The 14,060-nt window shown below is 36.0% G+C and overlaps 1 protein-coding gene across 4 annotated transcripts in view; it reads right to left on the reverse strand.

Moving 5' to 3' along the window:
* Window positions 1–14,060, reverse strand: part of LOC139473774 (E3 ubiquitin-protein ligase SHPRH-like) — a 361,380-nt gene that overhangs the window by 273,148 nt on the left and 74,172 nt on the right. The gene's annotated exons all lie outside the window — the stretch shown is intronic.

Genomic DNA, 14,060 nt, shown 5'->3' on the forward strand with positions numbered 1-14,060 from the left:
TGTTCTCGCCGTCTACGAGTAATTTCACATCCGCAAGATTGTCATGCCCATCTGGTTCACCTGTAAAACCAGTTTCAGACTGCAAGAATGACAGCATAACTAATGACCATGGACATCACATCTTGTGTCATCATTGAGGTGCCATTGTCAAGCATGTGTCACTGTTAATTGTGTCATACCCGATACTGACTTGCCAGCGACAATTGAACCCATGCTATTTTCAGCCTGAGACAACACAATACATGTGTTGACACCGTCATGAATTCATGTTTCATGGACCTCAACATATTGTTCTATTTCAAAACAGTTCTTTGTTTGCGTTTATTCATTATTTCCCATGATAGTCAGTGATGCACAGGAATTGTTTTTTCTGCCAGTATATAATCAGGGTTATCAAACAGTAGTTATCATTGTGACTAATTAAAACATTGCCAGATTCCGGTATTTTGGCTGGATTCAACAGAAGTGCTCTTCACCATCAACTATCCATGATTTGTTGTGTCACTAAGAGTATCTATCTCCCTTCCCAAGCATCGTGTGCATGCACCAGGCAGGAAAACCTCACTTATTTCCAACATCTACAACTAGAAGCAGATTATTGGGGAGCTGGGTAGAATTACTCCTGATGTAATAGATGTAGTATTCTTTGAGTTATCAACAATAACTATTGTCTGGTAATTATTGCAAATACCCAACCTCTATTACATCATTGCCAGAATATACACATGGGATTGGTGGGTTTCGACATCTAGGGTAAATAAGACTATTGGATTTCAAAAGAGGAAATTTTCAGACAATTCCATGATTTCTATCCATCATATTTCCTTCTAAATCCAGTATATTTGGGGTGCTTAATGGTGCCCTTCTGGTTGATTTCAAGACCAAAATTAGGCATCCATTGTCACATGAAGTCACTTCCGGGTCTGATGATGTCACTTCTGTTTGTGACTTCACTTCCATTGGTCTTGACATCATTCCCATGACTTCTGAGTGTGATTACCTGTGATTAACCTGTGACCAGGCCTACATCTCATACACTGTATGGTACAAACACGTTCACCAATCTTCCAAGGCTGTTGCTGCAGGTAGTAACCGAGCTATGGGAATGGTCATGCAGTCCATGTCCTCAATCTTTCAAATCACACTGTCAGTGTATACAATTGAAATGCCAGTCAGAACATACTCCCAGCATGTCCACTAACTCATTGGATCAAATAGCGTAGGAGGGATGTTTACTGACTGAATATCTCAAGGTCTGTTTGGAGCGAAGGCGAAGTCTCCCCCTTGCAGAGACGTCAGATTCCCTAATAAGGACACCCACCATTGAATGGAAGGTTACAGTTGGATCTGCAACATCAGTATTCGTGTTCAACATTTTGATACAACAATCTACTGGTGGAAAAATGATGCCTCTGTCCAGTGGAAATCTGGCTCTGATATATATATTCTGTATCAGTTTTAGGCTTCAGCTCAGACTTGGTTGGCTGAACCAGAAAGCCAAGATGAGACAACCTTTGAATCAGGAAGATGGCATTCTGACACATCTATGTCTTGTCCTGATCTGCCGATAGGAATCGTTAATATATCCTTGTATGAGCACTAGTTGGATCTGAGCAAAACTGATAATCGGTCAAGTGATCAGGGTAAAAATATTTTATTCAGATTAACAACAAGTTATCCAACTTAGGACTCCCTCTCCATGGTATTTACGAAAGCTTGTACAGTAAATCATATACAAGGAAAACAGAAAAGATGAGTGCATAGATATAAAAGAAATGTACAAAAGAGAGATTAGTATATTTACATTAAAGTGTTAGCCAAATGTCTTTGTATGACTTATCAACAATTGCACTGCCTTAAGATTTTCGATAATGGACAAATATTCATTTCCGTTTAACATCAAAATTAGATCTAATAGTTTGCCACTTATCAACTAAGAGTACCTTCTACGACCACCAGTCCGACAACTTGAGATACGGACATCCCCACTCCCCTCTATCATACTCACAATGCTCCATTTTGTCTGTTCATTGCTATATATAAGTGTATGCTTAGCTTAATTGCAACATTACGTAGCACTATAATCAGATAAGAATTGACTGCTTTACTGTTAAATGTTTGCAACATTACGTAGCACCATAATCAGACAAGAATTGAAGGCTTTACTGTTGAATGTTTGCAACATTACTTGGCACTATAATCAGACAAGAATTGAAGGCTTTACTGTTGAATGTTTGCAACATTACGTGGCACTATAATCAGATAAGAATTGACTGCTTTACTGTTGAATGTTTGCAACATTACGTAGCACTATAATCAGACAAGAATTGAAGGCTTTACTGTTGAATGTTTGCAACATTACGTAGCACTATAATCAGATAAGAATTGACTGCTTTACTGTTGAATGTTTGCTACATTACGTAGCACTATAATCAGACAAGAATGGATTGCTTTACTGTTGAATGTTTGCAACATTACGTAGCACCATAATCAGACAAGAATTGACGGCTTTACTGTTGAATGTTGGCAACATTACGTAGCACTATAATCAGACAAGAATTGACTGCTTTACTGTTGAATGTTTGCAACATTACGTAGCACTATAATCAGATAAGAATTGACTGCTTTACTGTTGAATGTTTGCAACATTACGTAGCACTATAATCAGACAAGAATTGAAGGCTTTACTGTTGAATGTTTGCAACATTACGTAGCACTATAATCAGATAAGAATTGACTGCTTTACTGTTGAATGTTGGCAACATTACGTAGCACTATAATCAGACAAGAATTGACTGCTTTACTGTTGAATGTTTGTGACATTATATAACACTATACTTTAAGGGACATTCTAGTGAAAATTAACATGAAGTGCATGACAAGCAACCACACTAAAATAATGATTAAGACACTTGGTACATTTGTATGTTAACAAGCATAAGAAATATTACATGGAAAACATCACAACTTACACTTCCCCGGAGGCCACCATGTTAGATAGAGCTGGGACGTGATCCACACACCAATGTTAACTTACTTCACACATTAATGTCCAATGTGAGGGGCTTAGGAGTGAGGTACCTCCCATGCCCCCATCTCCCTTAATGAACACCATTTTGCATAACCTTCAGAATAGTTCCATTTTTCATTGGATTATTATTTTCCAAACTGTGAGTTTGCAATGGGTGCACCCCTTTTAAGATGGGACTCCTAATGTATTACATATTGCATTGCTGTAGAAGGGCATCGTTGGCCGAGCACCTGTAACATTGAACAACAGGTACACTGGCTTCATGTTCTTTTTTTTCATTTCTGTTTTTTTGTCATTGCTAAGTTGCCATGTAAATGTTATTTTATACACTATTGAGACAACTAGTGCCAGTCTATCTGACCTAATACTGCATGTTGAATTTACCTTACAGGATGCAATGTAGTTTTTATACTGCGCATAATACCTGAACAAAAAAAATTTCCAAAAACTTCATGGAGGAAGCGTATTATGCTTGGCTGCGCCCTAATCAAGAAAATACAGTACCGTATTTTCTTGAGTATAGTGCGCACCCATGTATAATGCGCACCCCCCATTAGCGGGTTCAATATTTTGGAAAAAAAGAAATTTGAATATTATGCACAGAAAAAAATTACACCGTACCCTTTCAGCGAAGTCCGGCAAACGAACGGGTGCTGAGAAACTTCGTCAGTACAAATTCGAAATTTGAGATAAAAAATCACCAGACATGTTTATTTACCGTTTAAATAGTATTGATTGTTCTACTAGGCATTGTTTTATATCTAGGGATTAAGATTACCTTGTGTATTTTCAAGTAAACTAAGCCAGAAACAGCAATCAGCTGTACACACGTTTTCTTGGGATCGACCGGTGATTCGGTCAAGACACACCCAATGATATAACTTTATAGGATTTTTAATGCAAGGATCGGCAACAATTGTATCTGAAACTATTTTATTTATCAGGAATAATATATTCCATTATTTTCTTAATTATATGCAGCCTTTACTAAACATATTTAAAATAATAATAACCCTAAGCGAAGCAGCTGATCGCTATTCCGGGGTATTATTTTTTACATGGAACATGTCTGACCAGTCACCGTCAAGGCTCACGCGCACGGGATCACGTGAGCGCGAGAATTTCATGTTGACATAGAATCGTCAAACAAAAACAAATATGACTCTTAATGAGTCAAAGTATGTCATTTATGATATATGAATCCATTCTCTGTCAACAAAAGTTTGTTTCAAGGCGTCAATAGCGGTATTCTGACCGTGGTTGCTGTTAATAACGGTGAGTTGTGCGATCTTCCGATCGCTTCACACACGATTTCGCCGAAATTAATAAAAACAATATTATAAGAAATCTTGAATAAAATTAATAAAGTAAGTTACAAACATAAGTCCAGAAATACAAAGAACACTTTTTATAGACAGACAGTGTAATTACATAATTATTTTGCGTACTTCAGAATGGATTTGTATGGATGGTATGTTGCAGCTGAAAATTATGTCCTAATGTTTTTCAAACATACTCACTTTGCATGTTGGCTGTTGCCTATACACTAACAACTCGGGAGTTATATACAGTTAGACTGTAACAGGTTTGCAAGTCCCATAATTATAAATTTCCTTTCTCCACATTCTTTATCAGTAGCCAAACACCTCAAGAAAAGTGCAAGAATGCAATCATTTCAGTCATAAAAGATTCACACTGCATGCCAAATCAGAATCAGCCTCATTCCTCAAATGTGTCTGATGCTTGAATGTGGCAATATTTCTATTTCCAATGAAACACATTAACCTGGAATCACTTCAACATTTAGCTGACCACATTGAAGAAATTAACATAATGTTCATAGTTGTGAGACTGCTACCTGCTAATAAATTCATTGGCAAGTAAAATGAGGAAAATAACTGTGATTTGATTAGATTTTCCTAGATACATTTAGTCAATTCTGAGAGAGAAAAATTAAACTTACACTGCAAAAAAATCCATCTATACAAGCTTGTATATGCTTTGGAATGATGATATTTCCAAAGCCTATACAAGATTGGAATGATGATATATACAAAAATATACAAGTTTGTATATATGACACATACAAAAAAATATACAATTTTGTATATATAATGTATCCAAATTTGTTTTCTTTGTATATATTTGTAAAGGGAGATAATTGTTATGTATTCGTGTATAATTATTATATATGTGCAAAATGAAGTGTTTTAAGTTGAGCACTGTGTTTCTTTGTGTATGTTGGTAAAGGGGGGATAATTGCTATGTATTGTTCTATAATTGTTTTGTATGTGTAAAATAGTATTAGCAAGTTCCAAAAAAAGTGATATAGTGGCGTGTAACATAACTGGAATGTTTAATTAGTACTCCACACTGTTAGCGGGGGTACATACTCTCCTTGCAATGATATTGACAGCTAAGCGATTGAGGCGTCTGGTACTTTTCCTGGCAAGGTGCTTGGTATGTGAGTAGATGTTATGGTCAAATGCACAGAGAGGATTAGCTGTCGGGGGTGATTGCATTGGCGGTGACTTCTGTATTGAAAGTGTTGAAATCAATTTGTGCTGAGCTTGGATTCGTTTGTACAGGGAGGCCGCGATGTGATTTGTAACATGCTCTCGTGCACATAGCAGATTAGCCAACAGAGTGGATTGCATAGAGGATGAAAACTATTTTATCATTACTTAAAAGTGTTGAATTTGGTTTGTTCTGAGCTGTCGGTTTAATTGTAGGTTATACATTGTTATAATGTCAAATCTCAGCGGGACGCGGAAAATCACATTTTTTTAAAACAGCAGTCCTTGGAAAAATCCTCTTCAAAATAAAATCAAAGATTTTTTTTTTAAAATACTCCAAAAATATTGTGTTGCCAGACAACCGTGGCGGATTGTCCTGTTTTCGATCAGAGCCTTCAGCATCAAACATGCCTTTATTATTATTCATAACACAATCATGGGATCTTAAGTTTCCGGACATCATACGTTTTCTATCATGAATACTTGCACTATAACGGGGGGGGTGGCGTCACACAAAAATTGTTAATACTCCAATGATGACTTTTTTTATGATAAAGTTGTCTTTTATAAGTAAATGAGATGTTTTTCAGTTGTTCATGTGAAAAAACTATGAATGGTTATTCAGCGTCCGAAAACCCATAACACGGGGATATATGTTGTATTAATGTCTTATGTTTTACAAAAGCTAAGTAAGTACAAAGGTAAGCTTTTCTCAATATGCTTCAACATGGGGAAAGGGACATTGCACGTTTGTGGCAGTATTGCTCCCAGGTGGCGGCGGCGTCCACTCATGCCTACATCCACTAATGCCTACAGTGTACAATAAACAAAGTCATGCACCAGTGATTTTCAGCGACACCTGCTATCAGTGCTACCCAACCTCTAACTGGACAAGTCCACTTTAGTGGAATAATGCCTATAGGCGACAAAAGACAGAAAATTGTATGAAGTCACTTTTTATTTCACATTGCCATAACACAAAGAGTAATAATTTATGATTTCTGCATCATTGCATTAGTTCTTATAGTATACACCAGAGATATTTGCTGATTTCAAAGAAATCTAATATTGGAAGAGTTCATTCCTAGCATGGGTATGCCATAACACTAACAGTAATAATTTATGATTTCTGCATCATTGCATTAGTTCTTATAGTATACACCAGAGATATTTTCTGATTTCAAAGAAATCTAATATTGGAAGAGTTCATTCCTAGCATGGGTATGTTGTTTTCATTGTGTAGGCATTATTCCACATTGCTTTATGTTTTTGTAGGCAATAGTAACTGTAGGCAAAAGTGGACGTAGGCATTAGTGGCTGGAACCCAGGTTCTATTCCCGATTTTTTAAAAGTTCTTATTTAACTCCGAAATTTTAATGCATCCGCCATCTTTGTTTATTTGACTTTTGCCACTGTTACATTTGTTGGTATGAATATTGTCCAAACGGTACGAAATTGCTTAAAATGCAATCAAATGTTTAAAACATTTCTGGGGGCTCAGCCTAATATCGTAAGCAAAGTCAACAAACTTCGACCGTAAATGTAATGTACAACAGGCGCAAGAAAATTTAAAAATTCTTACAAATACAAATGATAAGAAGTCGAATATGAATACTTATACCTGTACTTTTTTTAACAAGAAATTGACACATTGACGTATTCAGATTAAATTGATATTTTCTTTACTTATGTAAATGCAAATGATAAAAAAATATTCAACAGTGAGATACTCTGGCTATTGCGCTAAGAATCCAGTAACAATGAAAGTGAACAGCATGCCGATGTTATAAAAAGCAATCATATAATATATCGCAACATAATGATGGTATCAGTGGGCACATCGTGGTATTTGAAGATAAAAAATGATAACACATGTCAGCAGTCTAGGAAGTTATACATGGCATCTTGACAATGAACAAAAAGAAGAAGAAGAAGAATAGTTTATTAAAGTGTCACTATTTAAACAACCATTTTGGCTTACTAGACAAAATACACATCACACCCCCAAAGAAGTACCACGAACACACACATCCGCAAATTCACTCACTAACCTACCCACATATATTACGTTACACACCACACCACACCACACCACACCACACCACACCACACCACACACCACACCACACCACACCACACCACACCACACCACACCACACCACACCACACCACACCACACCACAACATATACCACAACAAGGGATTCGATACTCGGTATTGACCCATGACAGATCCTTCTTTATGTCAGGGAATGGGTTTTTGGATGGTGGTCAACGGACACATCTTGCCTTAGGGAAAGCTGCTGTACTGTCCAGCTTCTTCATGTATGTCTCATCTGCGAGCCTAGGAGGAATATATGTGAAATTCAAATTCAAATTTATTCCGATAACCCTTAAGCAAAGTGTCAGTATTATAGCTTGATGTATTAGAACAACACTATTTGTGAATGGCAGGTGCTACCGGTAGTGTTAGGTATGCTTACCCTTTTTGAAGATTCACTCTTTGTAATTCGACATCAAACGGATTACATCACACTCTAAGTAAACAATCTCATTTAACCTCAATTAGTTAATTAATCTAGTTAACCTGCAGTATACTGTATCACTTAGTACTGCCTTTACGAGGAGTAATCCCTTGTCAGTTGTTGGTGAGTGATCAATTAATGTCTGGAGAAAGGGATTAGCCTTAGTCACAATAAATTAACATTCCACACTGCAACACAAGAGATTATCGATCATTATGCCTTTTTAAGAAAGTGAGAAAGATAAAGATTGAATAATACATAACGGGCCGTGCCTGCATTATATAGCCTGCAAGAATCGTCACTGTAAACTAATAAAAGATTAATTTCAATTATACAGAATATTCAACTGTTAAGTATATGATAAAGTGTTGAAATAGCATTAGATATGTTTGAGATTACAGTTTTCAATTAACTGTATAATGTACCTTGCTGTCTTTGAGAGAGTCAGTGTCTGTAGAGCTGGCTTGGTCTAATTGGTATTCACTCCCTGGGATACAAATATTGGTTACTAGCATTGTATTGTGAGCAGCCGGATGCGTAAATTATATGTTATATATTTCCGTATTATATTTTATAGTACTTGTTGTTTTAATATTGTTAACGACAGAGAGAACGAAGATTTTGTTGAAAGACCACAACAGCATGCATATGTTCTAGCAAAAGGAAACTTGATAAATACTCATTTTGCTTAATTTCTACTTTGGAAAACTTAGTTGGCGCTTTGAAAGCTTGACGCTGTATTATTTGGCATGCACATGGTTGGATGCAAACCAAATGTTTAATTCTCGCAAATTAAGACACCAGCGGCGGTATAGGAGCATGTATTTAATGTCATTCAATACAGAAAAATACATCAAGATGGCAGTTTCAAAGTAAAGATTAAGTATTTCTAAAGATATGGAAAATAAATCTTGATAACTGTTTTTAATCTTTGATCTTTTGGGAAAATAATAGTGGAACTGGTTGAGTGACTGACGTATTCTACATTAAAAGTGACAGGTACGTGAATTACATCATTAAAATATAAAATAATCTACACAGTGATACAATTATAAGTGAGGGTTGTGATTTATTTAGGAACGAAGTCAGTATTTAGGGATTTAACTTGTGCTTTCCGACATTATGCGTATTTTGCAAGCGATTAAGAAAAAAAAATGTAATTCATTTATTTATACGAAGTACGAATGCATCAATCCTACATCACCGGACTAAGTACATAGTTTGTTGAATGTTATTTCATGAGTACACAAATTGCATAACACATTCCCTGAGGACAAACCCAAATGCCCCGTCCCTTTGTAACAGGTGTTAATTAGAGAATGTATTGCCACCATATTATGTCCCGGCACTTTTATGACATGTAATGAACCTAGTCAGTCCCTAGGTCTGTAACAACAACATTGGTCTAATACAATGAAAGTAACATAAATGTTACGTGATTCGTATTCAAAAATTAACTGAAAAAATATAACATGAATATAATTGCCCTTTCTGGGATAATATAATATTGGGAAAATGTACTTAAAAGTACATGATTAAAGAATTTCAGAATCAACTGTTTCTTGTATTTATGGCCGACTTCACACAAACTGAAAAATTAACCATATGTTTATATAGCTATAATTACATGCATGACACCTACATTAACATGAAATAATAATGTTGGTCATGTTTGTTAATTTGTACATTACGTTGTTATTGGTATCCTGAAGATGTTGTAATTATACACATGTTCTGATCTTATTTGACGTAGAATACATGAACTGGTTGAGTGACTTTCTTCCATTAGTGTGTAAGGATTGCCCACAAATAAACCCTAAATCCTTTGTCAAACAGAAAAAAGTCATATAGATATCATATCTAACTGGTATTAAAAGTTCACTATCAATCACCTCTGATAACAAACTGTTACATATAATATCCTCAAGCACCAATACCCAGTATACTCATGGAGTAATTATCAGAAACCCGAATAATATCCTGTCTACATGGTCACACCCGGTGATTGTTAAGAAATTCAGACAATATGGCAGTCTGTCATTTCTTATATTCCAAAAGTCCCCAACAAGCTTCCTATATACAAAATACATATATACATTAAAACAGAACAAAAACGATTGATCAACAGTTTGGTGTGGTCGATGGAAAGGTGTTCAATTACTAAGAAAAGCTATTTAACTGTTTAATACTTAATACGTTTCTTAAAATATGTAAAGTTATTACATTAGTGCAAATCCACCAGAACATATGATGTACATGGACTAATATCAAAATAGCTAAATTGACAAATTGTTTCCCATAAACCACTGAATATAAACTCACTTAACCTTTAGAATAGAAAGGCGAATCGTTTCTTAATATATTGTCTTTTAAGCCGATGGAAGTTTATATCACTACAACCGAGTCCGAGGCGATAAAGGATTATGTGACAAAATCTGGTATCATGGCTTAACTGTATATAAGTAACACTGTCCAAGTTTAATAATCCTCTAAATCAGATGACTATTTCAATCATTAATGGTATCAGGTAGGAATGACTTGGCATAGCATTCTGTTCTACAACATATTGGTTCGATTTCTATAAATTTAATCACTAACAGCAAAGATGTTTTCCATCTTGTAAAAAGGTGTAATGGCTTTCTCTATAAATTCTCGTGGCCTGTACCCCTTATCGCCCCACAAATAGTCTGTATAGTCCCCCCAAAAAAGTTAAAATTTAACGTCTCATCTGCATTATTCCAGCGTCCGAAATGAATCTTAGTGTAAACATTCTAGGATTAATTCTTGTTCTTGGTACAATTATCCAAAATATGGGCATGATATGCTTGAACATAACTTCTAACGATGTATGTGAAAGGAGTTATTTAACTGAGTGAGTGAGTATGGTTCACGGCGGTGGACACCAGAAAGGTATCTAAGGCTTCTGAGGCAATTAATCATAGGGCTTCCATTTTTAACTCTATCGTCAATATCAGAATCTGACTGAAATATTATTCCCATAGTCATAAATATTAATTCCTTTCATTTTAAGATTAGGTTTTGCACTTGGGAAGACTTTAACATGAAATAGAAAAGTTTCTGTTTTCTCTGGATTCAATTTTACTTGCTATCATCCATTTGGTAATTTTCTCCAAATCGGCATTAATATTTTACGCAGTAGTATTTGGAATTGTCCATTTGGGGAATTGTCTGGACCACACCGCAAACACAGTAAACACAAATTCCAATATGTACAATAGTTTGTTGGCTCGACATGCAAGACTCCATAATTTAAGGTTATAATGTAAAAGTCATAGTAATATTAAATTATATTTAAAAAAAAACATTGATGTATTTGACATGGAAGACGAAGCCGCACACATTGTATTTTATAATAATGCACAATTTTGAATGCTTTCAACCTGTTGCATTAAACAAATACTGGATTTGTTGTTGTCATATAGTGAATCAATATGTGTCTAGTCTATTGCGAAAATATCATCTTTAATAAACTCACCTGAGCTCACTGTGGGTTCTGAAGACAAATCGCTGTAAGGCATCCTGCACGACTTCGTTCACGTTCACCCTCAAATGTACGATAGAAATATCAGCGATTGTGCGTGTTCAATGTTCGAATGCATTTTTGCGACAGGCGTCCGTTTATTTATTAAAATTCCAGGAGAGGAATTCACATTGAGTTGCTCTCCTCTTCTCCAGCTGCTCACACACTCCACTGATGTAGCTGCCTTGATTAACTGGAGTCCGGATTTAACTAATTACAAATTCTGTTCTAATTATGCTAATCGAGGATGTGCATTATACTGGATGACAAACTTAGTAATCCTTTCACACTAATGATCCTTGTTTACAATGAACGCATGTCAATTGACTTAACAAACATCCTTAAGTAGAAGTATCACAATGGACGGCGTATACAACTGTTTGTCAAACAATATCAACCAATATTTTATATTTAGAATCACCATTACATGAAATCACAGAAACAATTATATTAAATTTTATTTTGAAAACTCCAGAACTAATGTCGTGAACATAATATAATAGGAATTTATTCCAACTAAGTGTTTCCCATATATATGTTTCCTTGTACAATTTTAAATTAATGGACTTTTTATCTATTATTTTGCAATGATCATGACAATCGCGAAAAGGCTACTCTCTTGCTATTCCGTTTTTTGGTTATTCTAGTTTAGGCAGCGACAGCCTCTCGTTACACAAACAGTGCTTTTCTAACCCCGATTTAGTTAAGACAGCGTCATTCTTTCGCTATACAAACTGTTTTTTCTAACCCCAATTTAGTTAAGACGGAGGCAGCCTTTCGCTATACAAACAGTGCTTTTCTAACCCAGACCTAGTTAAAACAGCGACAGCCTTTCGTTATGCAAACATTGCTTTTTCTAACCCTGATCTAGTTAAGACAGCGGTATTATTTATATTATTGATCTGTTACTAAAATCTGCACAAATGTTCTATTTGTTATGTAAAATGCTGTCAACATAAAGAAATACAAATTATTTCATAACACTCCAAATATAGTTGCCATAATGAAAAATGTATTAACATATTATTGTCACTTGCAATAATACTGTTCGGCAACATTACTAATATTTTCAAACCCCCCAAAATACCTATTTACGACCTGAAGAAAATCAATGAAGCAGTGGTAAAATCTATCCATGTATACAAAATTGTATATTTTTGGATATAACAAATATACAAAATAGTATATTTTGGAAATACCAAATATACAAAATTGTATATTTTGTATATAATGGAATTTTCCCTCGTGTTAAATGTCCAAGTGAAATCAAATCATGGTTGTATTATGCACTACATATCCAAAAAAGTCAACTTTGAAATTTCCCATCTTTCCCTTATCTTCCTCCATCTACTGCCATACTTCATTACCAATCGTAATGTCTTCCCAATTCGTTCATAATTTTTATACGTCTATTAAACTAAACTATACTAAAAACTCATATCTCTTACAGTTTTGAAAAAATTATAGTAAAATCCTAGATATTTTTTCTATTTGCATACTGATCCTGCGTTACTCCTTAATGCATCTATTACTTGTTCTTGACAGAGAGAAAGAGCTGTGTGAGGTGTTGCTGAAGAAGAGGTTATTTCAACTCGCTGAGAGCCCAACTCTATCACACAGCTCCCACGTGACCACGGAAATGATGTAGTCACAGGTCAGCACATTATTGCTAAAAAGTGGAACATCTGAAGGCATCACGGGGAGGAAGCTTTGCGACGGGGTCTAGGATTTTACTGGATGTTTTCCCTTATCCTACATTATTCCTTAATGCATCTCTCTCCAACAGATCAGTGTAGGGCATACCTTCAGAAGTGATCTTCCCTCAAAACACTCCAAAACCCATCAGTCAATCAGCGAAGGTGAAGTCTGGTGTCGAGCGACCATTCCTGTTGACAGGTAGGGAGGGAGTGAGGTATGCGTGAAAACCAGGTATCGATGCAGTCATAGGAGATAAATGAATTTTTAATCTAGAACTGAGGTACCGAGACTAATGCATGTAGCATGTCGCCTTCTCGTCAGAGGTGACACGCACCAGAGAGGTCACAAAGCCAGCTCTGGATACATAGAGGCATCAGTGACGTCTTGTAGTGGTGACCTGCTGGGCCAAAGGGCCAAACCTGTGAGTGCCTTCTACATCTTCTAAGGTGACATCTCACGGATAGTGACTGGCAAACACAGTAGAAACAGCCTTCAATAACGGCTTGTGTCGAGCAGTTGCTGGGAAGCCTCTTAGACTTGTAAGATGATGGCTTGAAGCCAAAGGGTGAGCCTTTCGCTTTCGTGAGCTTTCGCGGCTTCCACCTACAATGTCACTGATACTGGAATGAAGAGATGGCGGCATTGTCTACAATGATCCTTGGAATGGCGAATGAAACACCACAGCGCTTTCACCAAACATAGGAGCTCCTGCTCATCCTCAGCTCCCAAAATATCAACTAGAGGGGAGGG

This window comes from Haliotis cracherodii, unplaced genomic scaffold, assembly GCF_022045235.1.
Source record: "Haliotis cracherodii isolate W230 unplaced genomic scaffold, xgHalCrac1.p SCAF_3, whole genome shotgun sequence".
Taxonomy (NCBI): domain Eukaryota; kingdom Metazoa; phylum Mollusca; class Gastropoda; order Lepetellida; family Haliotidae; genus Haliotis; species Haliotis cracherodii.